At 43.1% G+C, this 21,436-nt stretch overlaps 1 long non-coding RNA gene across 1 annotated transcript; it reads left to right on the top strand.

The window, feature by feature from the left end:
• Positions 1–1,144: 1,144 nt before the first annotated feature.
• LOC132592562 (uncharacterized) lies at positions 1,145–20,428 on the top strand. The gene is made up of 4 exons (XR_009558068.2): positions 1,145–2,680; positions 5,315–5,535; positions 5,999–6,100; positions 19,585–20,428. It is a non-coding gene; the product is annotated as an uncharacterized LOC132592562 (long non-coding RNA).
• Positions 20,429–21,436: the final 1,008 nt, after the last annotated feature.

The following is a 21,436-nucleotide window of genomic DNA, read 5'->3' on the forward strand; positions in this document are numbered from 1 at the left end:
AGTGACATTGGGAACATATACTGAGCCTGACCATTGGTCCATGTAGTTCAAAATTTCCTACACTGACTGGCAGTGGCTCTCCAGGGCTTTGAGCAGGGAGCCTCCCTCCCCCCCCCGAACTTCTGAATGCCATACCATTGAGCCATGCGCCCATCCCCTTAAAGGTACTTTGCATGTGCCCAGAATCTCTCTTTAGCATCCGATCCCTGGCACTGAAAACAGTTTCCAAAGAAACTAAGCCCTGCCGCTTTCCCAAAGGAACATCCAGGAATATGGTCTAATCCCACACTTTGCATGTGAGTGCAGTTTAAAAGGGCAGCCTGGACTGCAGAGGAAGCAGAGATTTCAACAAGTGGGAACTGGACACGGAAGCCCTCCCTGTCAAAGGCCATATGGACCAAGTCTGCAGGAAGGCCACTGAAACCCACAAATATGGTAAATGATGTTGACAGGAAGCTATACATTTTGCTGGCAAGAGCTGAGAAGGCTCTAGGCACGTGTGAGATAAATCTAAGGGGGCAGCGGATCTTGTTAGGTCCTCCTCACCCCGCCCTCCATTGCCTTGAGATCCCTAACCTTAAGACCTCCCCCTCCCCAAAGGTGTCCTGCCCCCTCTCTTTATGTTTTAATTACTGCCCATTTTAATCTTGATTTGCATGCCGATCTCTCAGAAGTGGGCCATGCCTGGTCTCTCCAAAGCTCTTGTCAGCAACTCCCCCAATAATACACAGGAGGTGGGTGGTGGGGGGAGGCTTAAGGAGCAAATCACTTGCATGTTAATGAGACTGTTTGCTGGAGTCAAGAGAGAAAACAGCAAACAAACAAATGGACTGAATTCCAGCGGCAGCTGTTTGCTCCTTAATCTCGGCTCGTCAGAGGCTGCCCTTTGATGGGACACAATCTACACAAACGATTGTGCTAAATCTTCTAATCTACGTCCTCATTATTACATCCCTTCTTACGCATGTAAATCAGGGACAAACTCATTTTAATATGTAGATAGATTATGGGAGGGGAGGGGAAAAGGGGAGCTACTAATGGTGTCTGTGAGTCAGAGCCTTAAAAGGGGGGGGTAGTAATAAGGAGATTGGTGGGGAGGAAAGGGGGGGGGTCTGTCTGTGGAAAGCCACCAGGAGGAAAAGTGGAGGGCTTGTTGATGGCCCAAGAGGGAGAAGCTTAAGGGGGGAGGCCTCTGTCACTCTACCGGAGGGGGCCAATAAAGCGAGCAGCACTTCAGAAAGAGAAGAGCCTTTAACAAAGCATATATAATGCAATTCAATTAAACAGAGCGTGACAAGCTTTGTTAGAAAGGGGGGCGGGAGCACACTGCAAAATAAAATGAGAGTTAACTATCCGGATTAAGTTTAAAGCAGCCACAACAATGAAACTGCAGAGCGCACCAGGGAGCGACTCCTTCCGAAAGAAGTACAGACGAATACAGAACAGGCAGGTAGCAAGGAGCCCTATAGAGCATGCTACTGGTGCAGTGTAATAACAGGAAGAATTTGCAATCTCAAAAATAAGATCTTGTCGCACAGTGAGCGGGGCCTGTTATCATTTAGTGGGCTGTGCAGAAATACTGCTGTTGAATGGTAAGGGATAGAGAGGCTGCAATAACCAAAAATAGAGCAATAATAAAGTCGACCAAAAGAGACTTTTACAATGTTATCTGTAGCAGTTTATTCTCACTTGCTGCCCAGCTCGGAGCAATAACTACTTCTGTTGCCTTGGCAGTTCAGGGTGAGCATACAATGACCCAGAGGCCTCAACTCGTGGGCAGGGCAGCCATGCATTGTGACCTTCGTAGTAGAATCATAGAACTGTAGAATTGGAAGGGACCAAAGGGTCATCTAGTCCAACCCCCTGCAATGCAGGAATCTTTTGCCCAACATGGGGCTCAAACTCTCAACCCTGACATTAAGAGTTTTATGCTGTACCGACTGAACTATACCTAGTAACTAAACTAGGTTGTGTGAAGTAGTTACCATGGGGGAAATTACTGACAGCGTGATATCTGAACAACAACAACAAATGTAGCCATTCAATTCTGAAATGTATGTGTATACATTGGCATGCATAAAGTATGATATACACTTTACCATGCATTCCAGTTGAGTTTGATGTTTAGCAGATATTTACATTCAATGCAAAGGAAAATAAAGGAAGAAGCAGTAAGGAGATGTCATCTGTTTTTCATGTGAGTGTGATAACAAAACACCTAAGGACCTGAAAACAAAATGAATGCTGATTTAATAAAGGTTTGTACACTTAGCTGTTGAAGAGTTGCTAAGGGACTAACTGGGCAATGTAAACATACCAGCAGGCTCATTTGTTGCATATCCTTGGTGTACTAAAGGAATTGATGATTAAATTTACTGAGCTTCTGGCAGCTACTGTGTTTGGAAGTAGGACAGGTACAGCCCAGAACTTCAGAGGGACAATGTGTTCCTACCTTGCCTGCAATAACAAATACCTAGCAATATATTTTGCATTAACTCATGGAACCCTTTGAAAATGTGCTGTTCATGTGCAGAAATATCATTATCCTCATTCTTCATTTTCAGCTGCAAGAAGAAACCAATTACGGCCAGCATCACCATAACACTTCCATGCTTCTTCAAATTGCTCAGGGTTTAGAGGGGCAGCAGGTGGCAGAAGCTGGTAAAAAAGAAGAAGAGAGGTGAGCAAAGAAGGAATGAAGTAAATCTTGAGGTGTATGCTCTCTTAAATCTATTAAACTGTCCTAAATGGAAACATTTATATTTCACATTAATGCTCCAGTGCTAAGCATATTTGCTCAGAAAGGTTTCAGTTTTATTTGCCTCTGAGTAACCTTGGCCACCTCATGAGAAGAGAAGACTCCCTGGAAAAGACCCTGATGTTGGGAAAGATTGAGGGCACAAGGAGAAGGGGACGGCAGAGGACGAGATGGTTGGACAGTGTTCTCGAAGCTACCAACATGAGTTTGACCAAACTGCGGGAGGCAGTGGAAGACAGGAGTGCCTGGCATGCTCTGGTCGATGGGGTCACGAAGAGTCGGACACGACTAAACGACTAAACAACAACAAGCTTGTTTAGGTTTGCAGCCTAACCAACAGCATGTTTTGAAGCACACTGTGCCATAGTCTTCTGCCAGCACATTGGGGGTGAACAGTGTTAGCATGGCAATTGGGGTAGGGGCATCCCCCCCCTTGCCCCTTGCCCCATCGTACAGCTTCCCCATTATACTACCCATAGAAGTGCCATAGTCTAAACTCTTGACAAGACTGAAATTGCACTGACCTGTTTAAGGAAGTACTTTATAGCATGTGATAAAATGGTTCCAGAACCACCACTGCTCATTGGTAATCTGAAGAGTGATTATTGAGACCGTAATGAAAATGATAAAAGAAAACAGCTGACAGTTTCTTGGAAATTTCCCTTTGTGCTGAAGAGTCAAGTCAGTTTTCAGTGCAGATTTTTTTAAAAATATATATATAGGGTCTTTGGTACTGCAAGTGGATGCAGTGAAAACTTCGAAGAAAGGTACAATGATTAATGTGGCATCAAGTAAGTCTCAGATAGAAGGGTCTTCAATGTAACAACTGTACAATTGGATCCTTCAAATGATATACAAGTTTCAAATATATCCTTGTTGAACAAGGTGACCAAGCAGAGCATCGCTGTTCATCTTCAAGCACCCCTGGATGAAATACAAATATTTTGTTTCCGTTGCAACCAATTTTCAGACCATAGTTTTGGACTCTTGGGTTGCCCAGCTTTTGAGAAACTGATTTTTCCTCTGTGTGGAAGGCTAAAATTGCCCCCTGGTAAATATTCAACCAGTTTTAATGAACTGGCTCTAGGTATTGCTTAAACACCATGTTGATGAACACCATTGTTGTGTCTTGGGGTATAGAGGGTTCCAGGCTACGAGAATGTGCGACTGTCTTGGGTACTTTGGAAGATTGAGTGGTTTTTGTCCTTTTTTAGTGCAGCAGTCATTATTTGTACATAAGCTCAATTGTTAGAAAACTGTGATTCACACCAACTCCATTGATCCTGAAAACTCGCACGAGTCCATAGGAAGCTACCTTATACTGAATCAGGCAGAGTTGGTCCATTTGGCTCAGTATTCCTCAACCTGGCCCTCCAGATGTTTTTGGCCTACAACTCCCATGATCCCTAGCTAGCAGGACCAGTGATCAGGGATGATGGGAATTGTAGTCTCAAAACATCTGGAGCACCAAGGTTGAGGAAGCCTGCTCTACACTGGCTGGCAGCAGCTCAGTCAGGGTTTTCTCCCAACCCTATCTGAAGATGCATGCAAATACAGTGGTACCTCGGTTTATGAACACAATTGGTTCTGGAAGTCTGTTCATAAACTGAAGCGTTCATAAACTGAAGCGAACTTTCCCATTGAAAGTAATGGAAAGTGGATTAATCCGTTCCAGACGGGTCCGCGGAGTACTCAACCTGAAGCGTACTTAACCCGAAGCATGGGTGTAATTGGTTCCAGAAGTCTGTTCATAAACTGAAGCGTTCATAAACTGAAGCAAACTTTCCCATTGTAAGTAATGGAAAGTGAATTAATCCGTTCCAGATGGTTCCGCGCTGTTCGTAAACCGAAAATTCGTAAACCGAGGTGTTCATAAACCGAGGTTCCACTGTAAGTTGCTCTACCACTGTGATACAGCTCCTAGGCATATTGATCCAAGCCATAGGCTGCATGCACACCACATATTTAAATATCCCCCCAAAGAATCATGGGAATTGTAGTTTACCCCCCACAGAGCCCTTAGCAAATTACAGTTCTTGTGATTCCTTTTTTGGGGAGAGGATGTACTTTAAATGTTCTTCAAATGTATGGTGTGTACACAGCCATAGAAGCAAGCCCCTCTTGGCTTTCTTCTACCCACAGGGTTGTAACGGGAGAAAATGAAATCATTAAACAAATGAAACATAAATGAAGTTTGTGGCCTACACTGGAGTCCGAGAAGAGGGCTGAGGTAGTTTGTTCACAATAAGTTGCCCCTGAAGTGTCTATCTTAAATAAAAAAATCACAAATTCAAAGATGTACATTTTTAAAAGAAAAGAAATGCCTCAATGTGACTTTCTATAAATATTTTCTTTCCTGTCTGAAATGTAACAAATACTTCTGCAGTTTTCAGATGATGCTGCACAGGGGGGGCAGATGATGCCTGATTTAATTTTGGCAGCAAAGATTCACTCTCTGCCTGTCTTCAATAAATTTCTAGCCTCCAGACCAGATTCTGTGAAACATACACTAGAAATATATTGGACTCGTAACTTCCTGTTGCTTTCCATTCACAGTAACAAATCCGCAATGATCCTGACAGCAAAGAGAGCCTCTTAAGTGCTATTTCCGTATTACATTTGGCAAGTGAAATTTGGCCTGCATGCTGTGATTATTGTCCAAACTCTTGCAAAATATGTCAGGCTGAAAAACGGAAAGTGATTTTGACTACTATGCAAGTCAGTGGCCTTATCCCAGGGCCATAACCCTGAGTACTTAACCACTTCTGGACATGAGTGTAAGTATTTATGGTCTTCCTCCTCTCCTGAGAATGAAATTATATGTTTCTGTGGCCCTCTTCCAATCCATAGATGTGCATACATTGAAACCTTAACAGTTGAGGTGTTCTAGGTCCTTTTGTGGTCATAATTTATTGGATTACTAGCTAGCCCTGCCACGCATTGCTGTGGGTCCCCAGTTCTGTTCCCTACAAACCTGAGCTATCCCGTCCTGCCCCCAGCCACAACGCAGGCGAGTCCCTACTTCCGTTCCCTGCAAACCTGAGCTATCCTGTCCCCATCCTGTCCCCAGCCACAACGCAGGCGAGTCCCTACCTCTGTTCCCTGCAATCCTGAGCTGAGGTGTTTGGGGACGTGGGTGGCTAGGGGCAGGATCCCAGCGTGGCCCTTAGTGGAGGATATGCCGTTCTGGCAGTTATAGCATATTGGTTGCTGAGATGCAGGTTTGGCCTTCTATTTCAGGTTCTGTTTCCCAGCATGCCCAGCAGTGTCTGCTGTCTGAGTTTTGTGGTCCACAAAACGGGGTTTTACCTTGCGCTGGGATGTCATCTGTGTATGCAAATGGTATGTATGCAAATGGTATGTGGACACTCGGTTATTCTCATGTGACGTTGTGTCCAAATTTCATTGGCATTGGTCAAGCGGTTTTGGTGAGAGGTTGAGACCAACACACACGCCCCCTTTTACACACACACACACACACACACACACACACACATATGTAAAATGGACCCCTGACCATCAGGTCCAGTCGTGTCTGACTCTGGGGTTGCGGCGCTCATCTCGCTCTATAGGCTGAGGGAGCCAGCGTTTGTCTGCAGACAGCTTCCGGGTCATGTGGCCAGCATGACAAAGCTGCTTCTAGCGAACCAGAGCAGCGCACGGAAACGCCATTTACCTTCCCGTCGGAGCGCTCCCTATTTATCTACTTGCACTTTGATGTGCTTTTGAACTGCTAGGTGGGCAGGAGCTGGGACTGAACAACAGGAGCTCACCCCGTTGCAGGGATTCGAACTGCCGACCTTCTGATCAGCAAGCCCTAGACACTGTGGTTTAACCCACAGCGCCACTTGGCCTTTCTTCCATTGTGAGGCTCAAGGGATCATATGGGCAGTTTTTAAGCAGCCACCCATCTATGCACTAACCAGACCACAAGCCCCAGTCCTGCTTAGCTTCATCAAGGTGGTGGTCTCTTATATGTCATCAGACCACACACTGGCATCATAACTCAGGAGCAGAGCATCTCCTTTGAAAGCAGAAGGGCACAGGTTCAATCCCCTGCATACTCAGGGAGTGCTGGGAATTGTCCCCATCTGATATTCCAGAGAGCTGCTGCCAGCTAGTGTAGACTATACTGGGCTAAATGGACCAGTGGTTTTACTCAGTGTAAGACAGGTTGCTATATTCCTGTGCACCAAAGACATATTTAGTCCAGCAACCTGTTTGTCTTGGTGGCCAACTAGATATCTATGAGAAGCCCACATTCAAGGCATGAGGGCAATAACCCTCTCCCAGTTACTGGCATTCAGAGGCATGCTAAATCTTCCCTTGCTTCTCTTTTCTTCTGTAAAGTTATCAAATGAAATTCTTTTGCCTGATGAAATGCATTTTCCCTTTCCACCATTCAAAAATGCCTATCATATCTTGCATCCTATTTGATGCAACGATATTGTTGCCTTGCAATTAGAGATTATTGGTTTGCGGCAGAACAGTTTCACAAACCTTGTATCCTCCGTGTTAACAGGAAACACTCTAGATGACCCCAAGGTCAAAGGCTAACCATTCAAAGTAATGACTGCAATTCTAAACTATCAAAATAATATGTGATCAGAGAGGGAAACCACTGCAGAATTCCTAAGGCTTGAGTTCTGCATGCAGAAGCAATGTGAACTTGAATTCTGAGGGTTACGGGATGGAATGATGGTGAATGGAACTAGCTAGAAAAGCAATGGCAGTGTTTTTACTCTCCCTGCCCCATTCACCAGCAGCAAGATCCAACAGAATGTGGCATTTCCAGGATCCAGTCTTCACTGTGGTTCAGCCATCCACTAGGGATGGGGCTGAAACTTGAGTCAGTTCACCTTTAAAGGTGGAGCTACCTAATTCACGCTCCCTTTCTTATTCTGAAACATTACACAAACCAAAACGCAGCCATCCTTCAAAATTAACATTTCCCCAAATTTTGCAATGCAGGTCTCCAAGCAAGTACAGTAATATATGCCCCCCCTCCAACGCATCACACACGGTAAAGGGTGCATAAAAATGCATATAATAGTGAAACTAACACACAAAATGCTTCAATATACTATGGACGTTTGGCAAAAATGTTTGGCAAAATTGCACACACAAATGTGTCTTAGAGAGAGATGTGGCTTCCTGTACACATGCAATAATGGATGCCTATGCCTTGGGGCACTCGCTAAGACTTCAAGTTAACTTTATGCTCCACACAGAAAATATGCATCCCCTTGCCAGACACATAAGTAAGATATAGAATCAAAGAACTGTAGAATTGGAAGGAACCACGAGGGTCATCTAGTCCAACCCCCTGCAATGCAGGAATCTTTTGCCCTACTTGGGGCTCGAAGCCACAACTCTGAGATTAAGATTCTCATGCTCTACCAACTGAGCTTTATACAATATAAACAAGTAAAAATACACATATTTCAGTTCAGAATAGTAAAGCCCTATTTATTTGCAGTAGTTTCAAAAGGCAGGTTAAAAAACCCCTTTTAATTATTCATTATAAGTGCTGTATCTTTTATTTGTAGTGATAACTGCCAGATACTTTCCCCTGCTCAATATACAGGGAGAATATATAAAATTTTAGGGGTAATTTGCCGTTTATAGCAGGGTGGCATCCAAAACTTCTCAGCCTGTGTGGAACCAAGATGGAGTGACCTTTATCACCACACCTGTGCTTCTTTTCCTGCCAGTAACTTAGTACAAAGACCACCTTGACCTTGAACCTGCAGTGTCCTAACCGAGAACAGGGACAGCTCCCAGAGATTTCTGATTAGGTCAGTGGCCTTGTAAAAGCTGGGCTCTCCCCTCCCCCACCTCTGTACACAACTGTTCCTCATTTACATAAATTATCTCTATTCAATTATCTGTCCAGATGTCCGAATTGTGCCACCAGTGATCTGTGAATGAATTAAAAATGGAATATAATTTAATAATAACTGATTAGAAGGAGATTAGTTGTTATATAAAAAGGAAAAACCAAGAGATAGCTAGTTGCCCTTAATCCGAGCCAATCCACAATAATTATAGAAATACAGTCTCTGGCCCCCTTCAATCTCTCCCTCCCTCCATCTCCCCGCTCCATTTTCCTTCTCCCTTAGATGTTCTCTTGTTTTCTCTTCCCTTCTCCTTTTTTCATTTTCTTTTTAGTTTCGTCTCCTATAAACATACATCCCTCCACTTTCTCTTGCTTATTAGTCAAGTCCTGTATTAAGCGACATAAACCCTTGATGGTCTTTTTGATGCACCTATGTTAATTACAGATCTCTGAAGAGCATCCAATAAGAGCTTTCAGCTGCCCTGGTTTCCTCTTGTCAACAATTATTCTCTCTTCCTTCTCTTGCTCACTAGGAATTGCACCCACAGTGTGCTAGGGACACCCATCAGCCCAAATGATACAAATCAGAGCCCAGAGGCCATACAATCTGTATTGGACAGAACAAACTGGCTGGGGAAGTGAGTGCTGGGATTGAAAAATGGGTAGTGGAGCTTGGGACATGAGCTAGGAGAGAGTCAGGTAGCACTAAATAACCAGGAATTTAGCCAAGTAGAGGCAGCGCAGTGTAGTGGTTAGAGCACTGGGCTAGGACCCAAGAGGACTAGTTTCTATTCCCGGCTCAGCTATAATGCCCACTGGGTTGACCTTGGACCAGTCACTGTCTCTCAGACTAACTTACCTCACAGGGTTGTTGTGAGGATAAAGTGGAAGGGGGGAAACCATAATATATGCCAGTTTGTGCTTATGAAATAAATGGTGATAAAGGGCAAAGAGAAGGCAGGGGAAAGGTACAGTGAGAAGAAAAATGGAGGGCTTTAAAAGTAAGAACTAGTAGGATCTTAAAGTTGATGCAGAGAGTGACAGAGAGTGTGAAGGGGGTGATGAGATCATAGAAGTGACAAGGAAGAAATATGATTTTAGCAGAGGCATTGTGAACTGAATGGAGAAGGAGATGCGGCAGAAGGGAAGGCTGACAAGGAGGAGGTGACAATCGTCTAGACAAGAGATGTCAACAGCATGGATAAGCATTTTATCCACAGCATTGGGAGAGAAGAGCAGATCTTAGAGATGAAGAAAATGAAGAAGCTACAGGATTTGGTGACTGCTTAAATGTCGGAGGAGACAGAAAGGAAGGAGTCAAATGCAATCCCAAAGTTGCGCGCCTGGGAGGCAAAGGAGAGAGTTGTAGCTCAGGAAGAGGTTTAGAGGTTTAGATGAAGATATTACAATATTACAAGTTCTGCTGTTGTGTGAAAATCAGAGGAACAGGCAGGAGACAATGTCAATAAGATAACTAAGGATAGAGACTTGGACCAAAAAAAATCTACTTTTCCTGTGACTATAAAAGTGATAGCAAAAACTGAGAAAATAGCCATAGGAAGGAGGAGGAGAGAAAGAGAGAGGAGGAGGCCTCAGAGAGCTATGTGGGATCCCAACAGAATCAAGAATCCCAGAGGACTAGGGCAAAAAGGACAGGCAAATTCATGGCTATATGAGCCATGGAACTTCGGAGGCACTATGCTGGGGGCAAACAGGGAAGGATGTCGCCTTCATGCCCTGCCCTCACATGGTGTGTGAGATATAAATAAAATATGTGAAAATAAAAGTAAAGGTTAGGGGACAACCCCAAACTTAGTTGCAGCTGATCAGTTTAGGGCAAAAGCGGCAGCTATGGGAGGCCAAGAGGGCAAATACGCTCGTTCGTGCAGGTTTGGGAAGTAAGGGTGAGGGGCTCAGTTGGACTCAAGATGCTGAAAATGTGCATGCCGGAGTTTAGACAAAATGCAAATGCAGGGGGTTTAGAGACCACTCATTTGAGGGAACTGGAGCTGAAGTACCGTATCTATCTCTATCTACCTACTGGTATCTATCTATCTATCTATCTATCTATCTATCTATCTATCTATCTATCTATCACCTACCTACCTACCTACCTATCACCTATCTCATCTGTCTCTCTGTCTGTCTATCTGTCTGTCTATCATCATATACCTGTCATCTATCAATAATAATAATAATAATAATAATAATAATAATAATAATAATAATAATATATTATTTATACCCCGCCCATCTGGCTGGGCTTCCCCAGCCACTCCGGGTGGCTGCCAACAGAATATTAAAATACAATAAAAGGGTTGGATTGGCAGCAACTAATCTTTGCAGGAGTGACCAATTCAGATGGTTTGTCCCTTGAGGCGTATGGACTCCCAAGGGATTCCTGAATGCTTTTTTTGGGGGGGGGTTCTGTTGGCATGAGTGTGTGTAACTCCTGCCGACGCCTTGGTTCTGCTCTGGAAAGGGCCGTGAACAGTACTGCTTGTTCCCAAGGGCTTTCTCCAGTGGAGTGGAGTCTGGAAAGCTCCCTGGTTTTCCAAGGAGCTCTGGGACATAAACAGACTGGTAGATGGCTAGAGTGCAAGTGACACAAGTGAATATGACCAAACACAGCTTAGAGCGTTTAATTGAACCTACCATATGGTGGTGGTAAAGAAAGCTTACTTCTCTTCCACTATTGCATCCTCAGTGAAATGTCCAGCAGAGTTTATTAGGGTTGTGTCCAGGCCCATTAAGCCTGGCCAGGATTTGGTACAGCTACCCGTTCAGAAGCCTGCTGTAACAATTTTCCAAAGGTAAAATTGCTGGTATTTGCTCTGAATTTGAAGCCACGGTTACTGCAGATCTTGTCAAGGTGTCTAGAATGCCATCTGGTCACATTTTATGGCAGCAGTTTTAGCATTTGTGTCCTGATGATGTGGACTGGACAAGCACAGAGATTAGCCAGTCATGTGTCCTCTGGATCCTTGCCCATCATGGCCTTATAAGAGCTAGCTGGGCAGATCCATGACTGATTAATGCTGCAATGCAGGAAGGAGTAATGCCTGTCACCTTCAAAGAGGTGAAGATGCGGCCCGTCCTTAAGAGATGGTCTCACTAAATATAGCAGTGTTGGACAACTACTGCCCAATTGCTAATGTCCCCTATTTAGGGCAAGATAACTGAGTGGCTGGGACGCGGGTGGTGCTGTGGTCTAAACCACAGAGCCTAGGGCTTGCCGATCAGAAGGTCGGTGGTTCGAATCCTCATGATGGGGTGAGCTCCTGTTGCTCAGCCCTGCTTCTGCCAACCTAGCAGTTCGAAAGCATGTCAAAGTGCAAGTAGATAAATAAGTACCGCTACAGCGGGAAGGTAAACGGCGTTTCCGTGCGCTGCTCTGGTTCGCCAGAAGCGGCTTAGTCTTGCTGGCCACATGACCCGGAAGCTGTACATTGGCTCCCTTGGCCAATAAAGCGAGATGAGCGCCGCAACCCCAGAGTTGTCCGCGACTGGACCTAACGGTCAGGGGTCCCTTTACCTTTCTAACTGAGTGGCTGGGTAACTGCAGATTTGTCAGTGACAAAGAGTGCCTATATCTGACTTCCTGGTTATGGCTCTTCTTGAACTGTGGTAGGATGGCTTCAGTATTCCAATCTGATGACCTCATGATTGGACTACTGCAATGAGCTCTACATGGGGCTTCCCTTGAAGACAGTCCGTAAACTGCTGTTCATGCTGAAAGTGACTGCCCAGGTGCTGAGCAGGGCAGCTAAGAGGGATCATATAACAGCATTCCTTAAAATGATACCTATGGCACTCGGAATGCTTTTTCACTCCAATTTCCATCAGCGCCAGTCAGCATGGCCAATAGTCTCAAATGATGGGAGTTGTAGCTCAACAACATGGGAAAGGCACAGATTCCCAATTCTTGGTCTAGAATACGTAGTTCTTCTCTCAGTCTTGGTTTTGAACCTGGGGACTTAAGAGTTCAAATTCCAGCAGGGTGGTTATACTTAATCTCTACTTTTTAAGTCCCTCCCACCCAGCAATATAGAATGAATGAAAGCATAAGATAAAGACTGGGATGAGGATTTATCATAAATACCCAATTCCTTTAATATGGTGAATATGTTTGCCCAAATGTTCCTGTGTTGGACCTGCGGTTTCTCCACAATCTCTGGCAACCCAGTCATTATCTTGTTACACAGTTTTAATTCTTAGTTGCTGTATTGCTCTCATGAAAAATGGGTCAATAAGCAACAGGGGATAGGACGTCTAGTTAATAGCTAGTTATGCCGTCCAGCCACATACAAAAAGCAACCGTTCAGGGCTCCGTCTCTCGGAGGGAGGCAATGGATTTTGCTGCTTGGCTCATTCTTCAGACCACTGAAACAAGGGAAGTTAAAAAAAATGGTGCACCTCCAGTTATGTTGTGCTGCTGAATAACAGAGGCAAAAGCTTGTAACAGGGATGGCAGTTCTGTGGCCCCCCAGGTGGTATGGGACTCCATTCCTTTCAGCCCCAGGTAGCACACCCCATAGTCAGTTTCTGGGAGCTGTAGTCCAACATCATCCTCATGCCGCCTTACAATAAATATGTGGGTGTGCTTTTATGGCAAGGTGAAGCTATCGCATTGTACCTGGACATTTTCTGTGTATGCTTCACAGTTACTGCCAGGCACCACAAAGTTCCAGGACATTTAAAGGAAAGCAAATAGAGAAGTGATGCTTTAATGAACAGCTACTTGGGACACACTGCCTGCAATTGTGTGAAAAGGTCATGCTATTGGCACAGGCATGTTTGAACTGACTTGACTTAGTGCACCTTCTTCAATCGTTTCCAAATTGGGCGTTTGGGATACTTCAGTAGCTGGTCAGGGGTTTTGTGGAGGTTTCTTTATTTAATTTATAGCCCCCCTTTCCCCCCCTCCCCTAGGATCTCAAGGTGGCATATACGGCTCTCCTTCCCCTTTTATCTTCACAGCCACCCTGTGAAGTAGGTTAGGCTCGGAGATACCTGTAGTGACTTGCCCAAGGCAAGTCTCATGGCACAAAGAGCATGGATTGCAAGCCCCTAGATCAGTGACTTGGAGGAAACTTCTCAAAACAATCTGTCTTGTTCATGTCCATCCCTTTCTATTAAAAAGCTCCTTTGGCACTATGAGACTATTCTGCTACAGGTGAGGTGACATGGCCCGGTGGGGTGGGGGTTTAAGATGTGGGAACTTTTCTGTTTGAGGCTATGCTTGCAGGCTATAGTTGTTTGGGGTGCCTTATTGTAGGGGTGCTGTGGGGGTCCCATGACGAGTTGCCAAGTTGTGGGAACTTTTCAATTTGAGGCTAAACAATGGTACCTTCCATTCCAGAAGTCCATTCCAAAACGTTCCAAAACCAAGGCACACTTTCCCTTAGAAAGTAATGCAAAATGGATGAATCCGTTCCAGACTTTTAAAAACAACCCCAAAAGCAGCAATTTAACATGAATTTTACTATCTAATCTTTTACTATCTAATGAGACCACTGACCCATAAAATGAAAGCAATAAATAATGTAATGCAGTCACACAATCAGCCAATCAATCAGTAGCTGAACTTGGCTCCACACAGTCACAAAAACAAAACAAAAAAGAGCCGCAGAAATAAAAACACAAAACAAATAGCAAAAACAGACAGACCTCAAAAGGGAAGCACTTTCAGCTTCCGAAAAATGTTCGTAAACCGGAACACTTCCGGGTTTGCACCGTTTGGGTTACAAGTTGTTTGAGTACCAAGGAGTTTGAGAACCAAGATACCACTTGTGAGAACCAAGGCTACAGTATACTTGTTCGGGGTGCCCTATTGTAGGGGTGCTGTGGGGGGTCCCATGAAGAGTTGCCAGGCAAAGTAGCAATGCTTTGGCTGTAATTAGCTGCATTAGAAGAAAGTCCCCCTCTCTCATCTCTAGGCCTGAGACCACAAGGTCCCCTGCTCTTCTCCTTCCCTTTCCTTGAGTCTCCATTATAAGCCCAGAAGCAAGACCAGCCTGCCTGCTTGCCTGCCTGCCCCTTCCCTCCAAGGCTGAGGCAGGAGGGAGGCGCCCATTTATTATTATTATTAATTGTTGCTTTGCATTTGCCATTCAAGCTGCTAATCCGAGGGCGCCGTGTTTGGCTGCTATCCTGGTGCCAGGCCCTGCCGTTGGGGTTAGGGTTGGAAATCTCTGAGCCCAGGGAGGGGACCCCGGGCCGGCGTAGCAGCTGTAATTATTCCCCAGACAAATCTCTGCAAACCGGGAGGACTAGAGAAATCGCGGCCCATATTGCGCGGCCTGCCGCCCCCACCCGCCAGGATAATTTGAGACTCAAATCCCAGCAAAGACCTGCTACAAATTGCTGCAAATTAAGCTGATTTTGCCCCGAATGAGGGATTTTCTGCTGCAGATCAACCCTTCCCGAGAGCTGATGAGGTGGGGATTAGAGAAGGGACTGAAATCAAAGGGGCAAGATGAGGCGAGTGGCTGGCGAGGGGATGGGGGGAGAGGGAGGAAGGGAAGGGAAGAGGGAGGAGGGAGGAGGGTTGGCCTAGCAGTGAAAGTCCCGGAGTATTAGCACTTTATTGATTTCTACTTTACTGACATTTTATTCTATTACCAAGTTTCCGATTAGCCTTTAAAAAAAAAAAACCAATCCGAGAAAGGCAGAGAAGGCATGTTGGGTTTTGACCTCAGGGCACTGGCTTTCATCTCGTACCGGTTTTAGAGAAGAGATCCCTTTCGATTTGCCAGATTGTGCAGTTTTTTAAGGGAATGTGAACTAGAACATATTTGACACTCTGGTGTGTCAGAACACCTCAGACCTGTTGGCACTTCACCAAAGAGACCCCCTGAACAGACACCGACACCTCCCCACCCCCACTTTTGTACAATTTTTGCCCTGATATGCAGGGAATAAGACCTACAGAAGAGGAAATGTGTTCCTGGGAGTGTTTGTGTATGTGTTAAATGATGAGTTAACTCCTGCCTGTTGGTTCTCCTCTAACCCCCCTGTACCTCCTCCCCACATGTACCCGGTATGTTACCTCGGTAAACATGAGTTTGAGAACACACCTTGTGGACGTGCCATGAAGTTTTGCAATAGTCTTTATATGTTGATAGAACTAGTCTTTTCCTCTAGGCTGCAGGCAGAATATATGCTTTTCTTATTCAGAGGTATGCAGCTCTGTTATGTATATTTACCCCATAATCACCACTGGTTCTTTCAGTGCTTCAAAAACCTGAAAAAAATCGTTTGACCAGAGAGATGATACTTCCAAAAAGAAAAGAAATGTGTGTGTTCAGAGCAAGCAACACAACTCCAGCTCTTTTAGAGGCTGTTGTTTGTCTCCAGCAAGCTGAAGACTAGTTGTTCTACGACCTGTCCTAGTTGTGGCTTCATGACATAGCTATCAGACGCAAATTAGAAACATAACCGTTCCCCTGCTACACACATGCATATTACTTCTCATGTCAGAAAAAAAGTTATGTAAGAATTCAGCCTAAAGCTTGGGTAGGCAGTTTGGGAAACTGTTCACTTCTGGCTCGTCTCCACGATTCTACACTTTATCCCTGTGGTTCTAGAGTAGATCGTAGTTTTCATCTGTTTTAACAGGAATGCATGTTGTAGGGCTCTGCAATGGCATCATTAAAGATTTTATGCTGTGCATGTTAAAATTAAAAAGATATATGTGCAGATAGTCACTACGAATGTAATCAACTTGATTTAATACTAATAGGAACCAGCAAATGGAATTTATGACTTAAAAATAAGTGTTTTTAAAAAAAAACATAAATACAAGTACTTTCTGGGGGGGGGGGAACAGGGAGAAAATCTCAATCTGAATAGTTTATTAGAGTCTAATCCCTCACCAACAAACGAACCCGTGGCTGCCCACCCAATAATCCCGACTGCCATTAAAATATTAAAGATAAATCTAATCGTCTCTTTATCCAAAATAAGCGACTTTTATGTTGAGAGAAAATGTCTAACCCTTTGGGAAGAGAATTACTCCTAATGTATCAAATGGAATTCAGTCAGGAGGGTGAAACTGGGTTTAAAATCAAATGAGATGATAATAGAGATAAAGCATAGTATGCCAAATTAAAAAACACTCATTTACACAAATTAAAATCTCCCTAAAGAAAGTATACTGTTGAAATGGGACTCCACTGGACTCCTGTTCCCTCCTTGTGCGAATGTGGTATAACCCAACTAAGACTGAGACTTCTAAAGGTGATGATTGGATATTATGCCAAAGAGAGAAACCCAAACCCAAAGATCATTCTTTTCTCATGACATCTCTTCACATGTATTCCTTCCAATTACTTCTCTCACCTGTGTCATGTTTGCCTTGTGAGTTCTTGTTATCCAGGAGCCAGGAAAATCCAAAGGAATGGGTACATTGAGTTTTTATGACCCTCTGTGGCTAGAGTCTACAGCTGGTCTTCAGGTTCCATCCTCGTTCAGCACTGAATTAGCTGGGTAACCATGGAAAACAGGGAGCCTACCTTATGCCACATCAGGTTTATTTGTCCATCTAGCCCCAGGGGTCAGCAACCTTTTTCAGCCATGGGTCGGTCCACCATTCCTCAGACCATGTGGTGGGCTGGACTATATTTTGAAAAAGATAATGAACAAATTCCTATGCCCCACAAATAACCCAGAGATGCATTTTAAATAAAAGGACTAAGGACACATTCTACTCATGTAAAAACATGCTGATTCCCAGACCGTCGGTGGGCCGGATTGAGAAGGCACTTGGGCCACATCCGGCCCACGGGCCTTAGGTTGCCTACCCCTGATCTAGCCCCTGTTGCTCTGAGTGATAGTTGCCCTCCTGGATTTCAGGCAGAAGTGTTTCCCATTTCCCAAGAGGGAAGTGGCAGGAATTGAACCTAAGACCTTTCTTGCAGAACATCCACTCTGCTGCTGAGCCATGCTCCCTACCCCTCCATCTCAATTCCTCACCTATAAAGTAACAGGAATGTTAATGACTAATATGAACCATTTCCCATTTCCCATCTCTTTAGTGTCAGCATTCTGTATGTAGAGAACCGAATTTTTCAGTAAACTGAGAGTATCTGCAGTTTGGGTTCTTCTGTTAGCAACCTTTGCTATAGAAGACATAGTACTACTTTGCTCTTGGTTGTTGTTGTTGTTGTTTGTTGTAGCACACTTACTCAAGCCATCCTAAGCTCTTTTCAGTCTGGACTCTTACTTGCTAGGTAAACCCTTTTCTAGCTCAATAGCCCTTTGGGATGTGTAACCATTTATTTTAAAGAATCACCTTTACACCCGGAGCTCCTTAGCAGCACTGTAGAGAAGAGTAGTATAATTTTGGATTATAATTCTTCTGTTTCTTTGCTGAATTGTGGATGCCTAATAAGAAGGCATTGTTGTCACTGGACATTTTGCTATACTATTTGATCTCATTGTTGAAGGATATGCTTCTGAAAGCATACAGTTTCAGTGTGATTTCAATTGCCATTGTGTTTCTAGCCATTATTAAAGAGAACATAAGCAAAAAATATAATCAGAAAGTAGTTTGGAAATCAGAATTCAAGATAGGTGCACTTACATTTTATAGTTTGAACCTGTCTTTAAGAACCTTTTTAGAAGCTACTTGAGATGGATAGTATTGGGAGGAGAAGGATAGTAATTAATATGACCCAGATGGACCTTTGGATAAAGCATCAGGAAAGCATAAGGATTCAGCTAGATCGGCCCCTAAAATTCCATAACGAAGATAAGAGCTGAGAATGAACAAATAAGTAGTATTCTCTGTTACAGCTCAAGTTTCTGCAGGATGGGAAATGTTCTTGTTTCCTTGCACAGTCAATAACTATTAACTGTGCTGTGCACTTCAGCAGTTTCTGCCCTTCAAAACCTTGCATTATATGGAACAACATATAGGAGGAAGTGTTTGCTTCTGAAGTACTAAAAAGGGAAATGCAGTGGTTCCTAGGGTGGGGAGAGCATTTGTTTTGAGTCATGCATGTAAGCCTTTACTAGAAGAACATTTTAGTCAGAGCCTAATAAGAGTCCAGAGTTTTAGAGTTTTCTAGTTAGGAATGGGATGGTAGTGGCTAGTGAAGGAAGAAGAAGAAGATAAAGAAGAGGAGGAGGAGGAGGAGGAGGAAGAGCATGGAATTTGGATATAAACAGTTTCAGTGAGAGGAAATATAGTGGGTATGGAGAGATAACAGGTGAGTATGGCATGAATCCTGATACTTTGTTCAATTGAAATTCTTACCAGATTCCTTAACAACCCCCAATCTCATTTCCAACTTAAACATTATGCACTACGAAATAGAATAGAAACTATTTTTATTTTTGTAATAATTTTTATTTTCAAAAAGAGAGAGTAAGTATATACAGTATATCAAATATGTTCAAAGAAATAGATATACTGCAAATGGTTAAGTAACAAAAATAGGATGTTTCAGTGGCTGTTGTCTAAAATACGTTTTCTGGTAATTAATGCATTTATCACTATAGCAATTAATACATTTCTGCTAAGGCTAGTGACACGTTTTCCTCCTTTTGTTTATGTATAATGTTTGTTAATTAGCTAATTCCAAATATTTTCTTAACAATTTCTTAAGATTATTTTTTAAAGCACCATTGAGGTGAAATCTCAAATAAAATGCCAAGTTGTGTGCCATCAAGCAAATAACTTACACAAGCACATATCTCACACAAGCTCGTTGAAACAGGGTATGCACATAGCCACATTGACCATAGCAAAGTCTGCAGGTACTTGCTCCATATGAAAGGTTGATTCTCCTTTTAAAAGTTCAGATCTCTTCATCAAGAATGATGGGAGCCAATGATATAGTTAGTTTCATATCATTCAGAAGAAAACGGGACGATCTTGTGGAAACGAGACAGAACCCCTTTGTGTCATCTGAGTACCAAGCTTGGGTGTCTTCCACAAAGTCATATGTTATTCATTGACTTATTTGATTTGTTATTGCAGGCACCAGTTCAAAGGGTGATTAAAAGTACCATCTATAGGCCCAAACACTGAAGCTACCAATTTCTGAGGAATTTGAAGACCGTGGTAGACATCCTCTAGCTCTGCAACATTAAGCCTGATGACACATACAGTTATACAGAAACGAAATGTGCAATTTAAAACAAAAATAATTATACTTTGATACTCCATCTATAAACCAAATTCAGAGAACTTCAGGTGCTGAAAAATAATATGTAGCCTTAATATGCAGCGGAGAAACAAAGGAAACCAGTAGATAGAATATGATCTTAGGTCCATAAAACTTGGAGGCTAAGAGAGAGGGTGTGCCAGAAGGAAAATGTGTTGATCTCTATATACCGTGTTTCTCCGAAAATAAGGCACCGTCTTATGTTTATTTTTTCTTTTAAAAAACCCCACTATGGCTTATTTTCAGGGGATGTCTTATTTTTCCCCCCTCTTCCTCCTGCTGCGGCGGCTGGCATTGCTGATGTGCCTATCACTATGTCTTATTTTCGGGGTATGGCTTATATTCCTTGAATGCTTAAAAATCCTGCTATGGCTACGTCTTATTTTCGGAGAAACAGAGTATTAGTAACTTTGTATTAATGCAACATTTTTATATGTAGCTGTGTATTTTTGTAATATTTTCTTTAAGTTGCCTGTTGTTGCTTCAGTTTTTTTGTACACCACTTAGACATATTTTAAAAATATTAAGCGGTATAGAAATTACTGTATATAATCTAATCAAATTAACAGATTTCCAAATTAACATTTATGTGACACTGGGTATTACAGCTGCATAGTAATAGGTGGTAGTTTAAGGGTGCAATCAGAAACACACTTACCTGGGAATAAATCCAATTGAGGAGAGTGGGTGTTTGGGGGTGGGGGTGGGGAACATGTTTAGGATTTAACTAAGGATCTAAATTAGTTTTGTGGTCACAGAAGGTGAGAATTTTAAAACATTCGGTGCTACAACTGTTCTTCTATCAACTGCTATTGAGCCATATTTTGGGATAAGGCTATTTTTACATTTTGCCTCTACCATTATAATAAATACTTCTGTATTCATTATATGCTGAGCAGGAGAGTAACAATGGCTAGACAAGCATGGGAATGTGCTGCTCAAAGGAGACACTTGAATAATTATCTTTTATATTGTGAAGTATTTGTGAGTAATAATTTAAGTGAGTTTAAAGACACTAGTGAAAATGCCCTAACCATTTGCTTTACACATTTATATTGGGGAGAACATAGATCTATGCAGGCTTCTGTTCATTGGCATTAGGGCAATAGGTCAGTCATGCCCCCCTCCAACCCTCTAGTCATCCAGCCAGAATTAAGCCTGTTTACTTCCCAGAGAGTTTAGTGGAAGAGTTGCCCATATACTTATCCCTTTCCCATTGAAATCAAAGGAGTGCTTAATTTTCACTGGATCATGTACTTAGTGTTTACATCCAGGAAAACTGTGTGGTTGTTTTAAAAATAATTTTACACATGGATATGATGATTGTATAAATTGTTCAATAATCTGTATTTTAGAATGTGTTCTTCCTTGACACTTTGATATTGGCCAAATACTATGAAAGCAGCTGGAACTCTATTCTTGTTGGTTGAGATGAAATACTTTAAAAAATATTCAGTTAATTTCTTATTATGGCCTGGGTTGCAGCTAATGAGATCCCAAAGAGATATTTCCTCTTGGCAGGTAATAGGTCCCCCCCCCCACCTTCTTTCACCTTCCAAGCATCTGAGACAGAATATTTGGCTTAGATGAATGTTGCTCTGGCAATGTTGCAGCACATTCTAATTAAGTCACAGTGTCAAGTCATTTTATATCTGTTATAATGAT

This window comes from Zootoca vivipara, chromosome 1, assembly GCF_965207765.1.
Source record: "Zootoca vivipara chromosome 1, rZooViv2.hap1.1, whole genome shotgun sequence".
Lineage (NCBI taxonomy): Eukaryota > Metazoa > Chordata > Lepidosauria > Squamata > Lacertidae > Zootoca > Zootoca vivipara.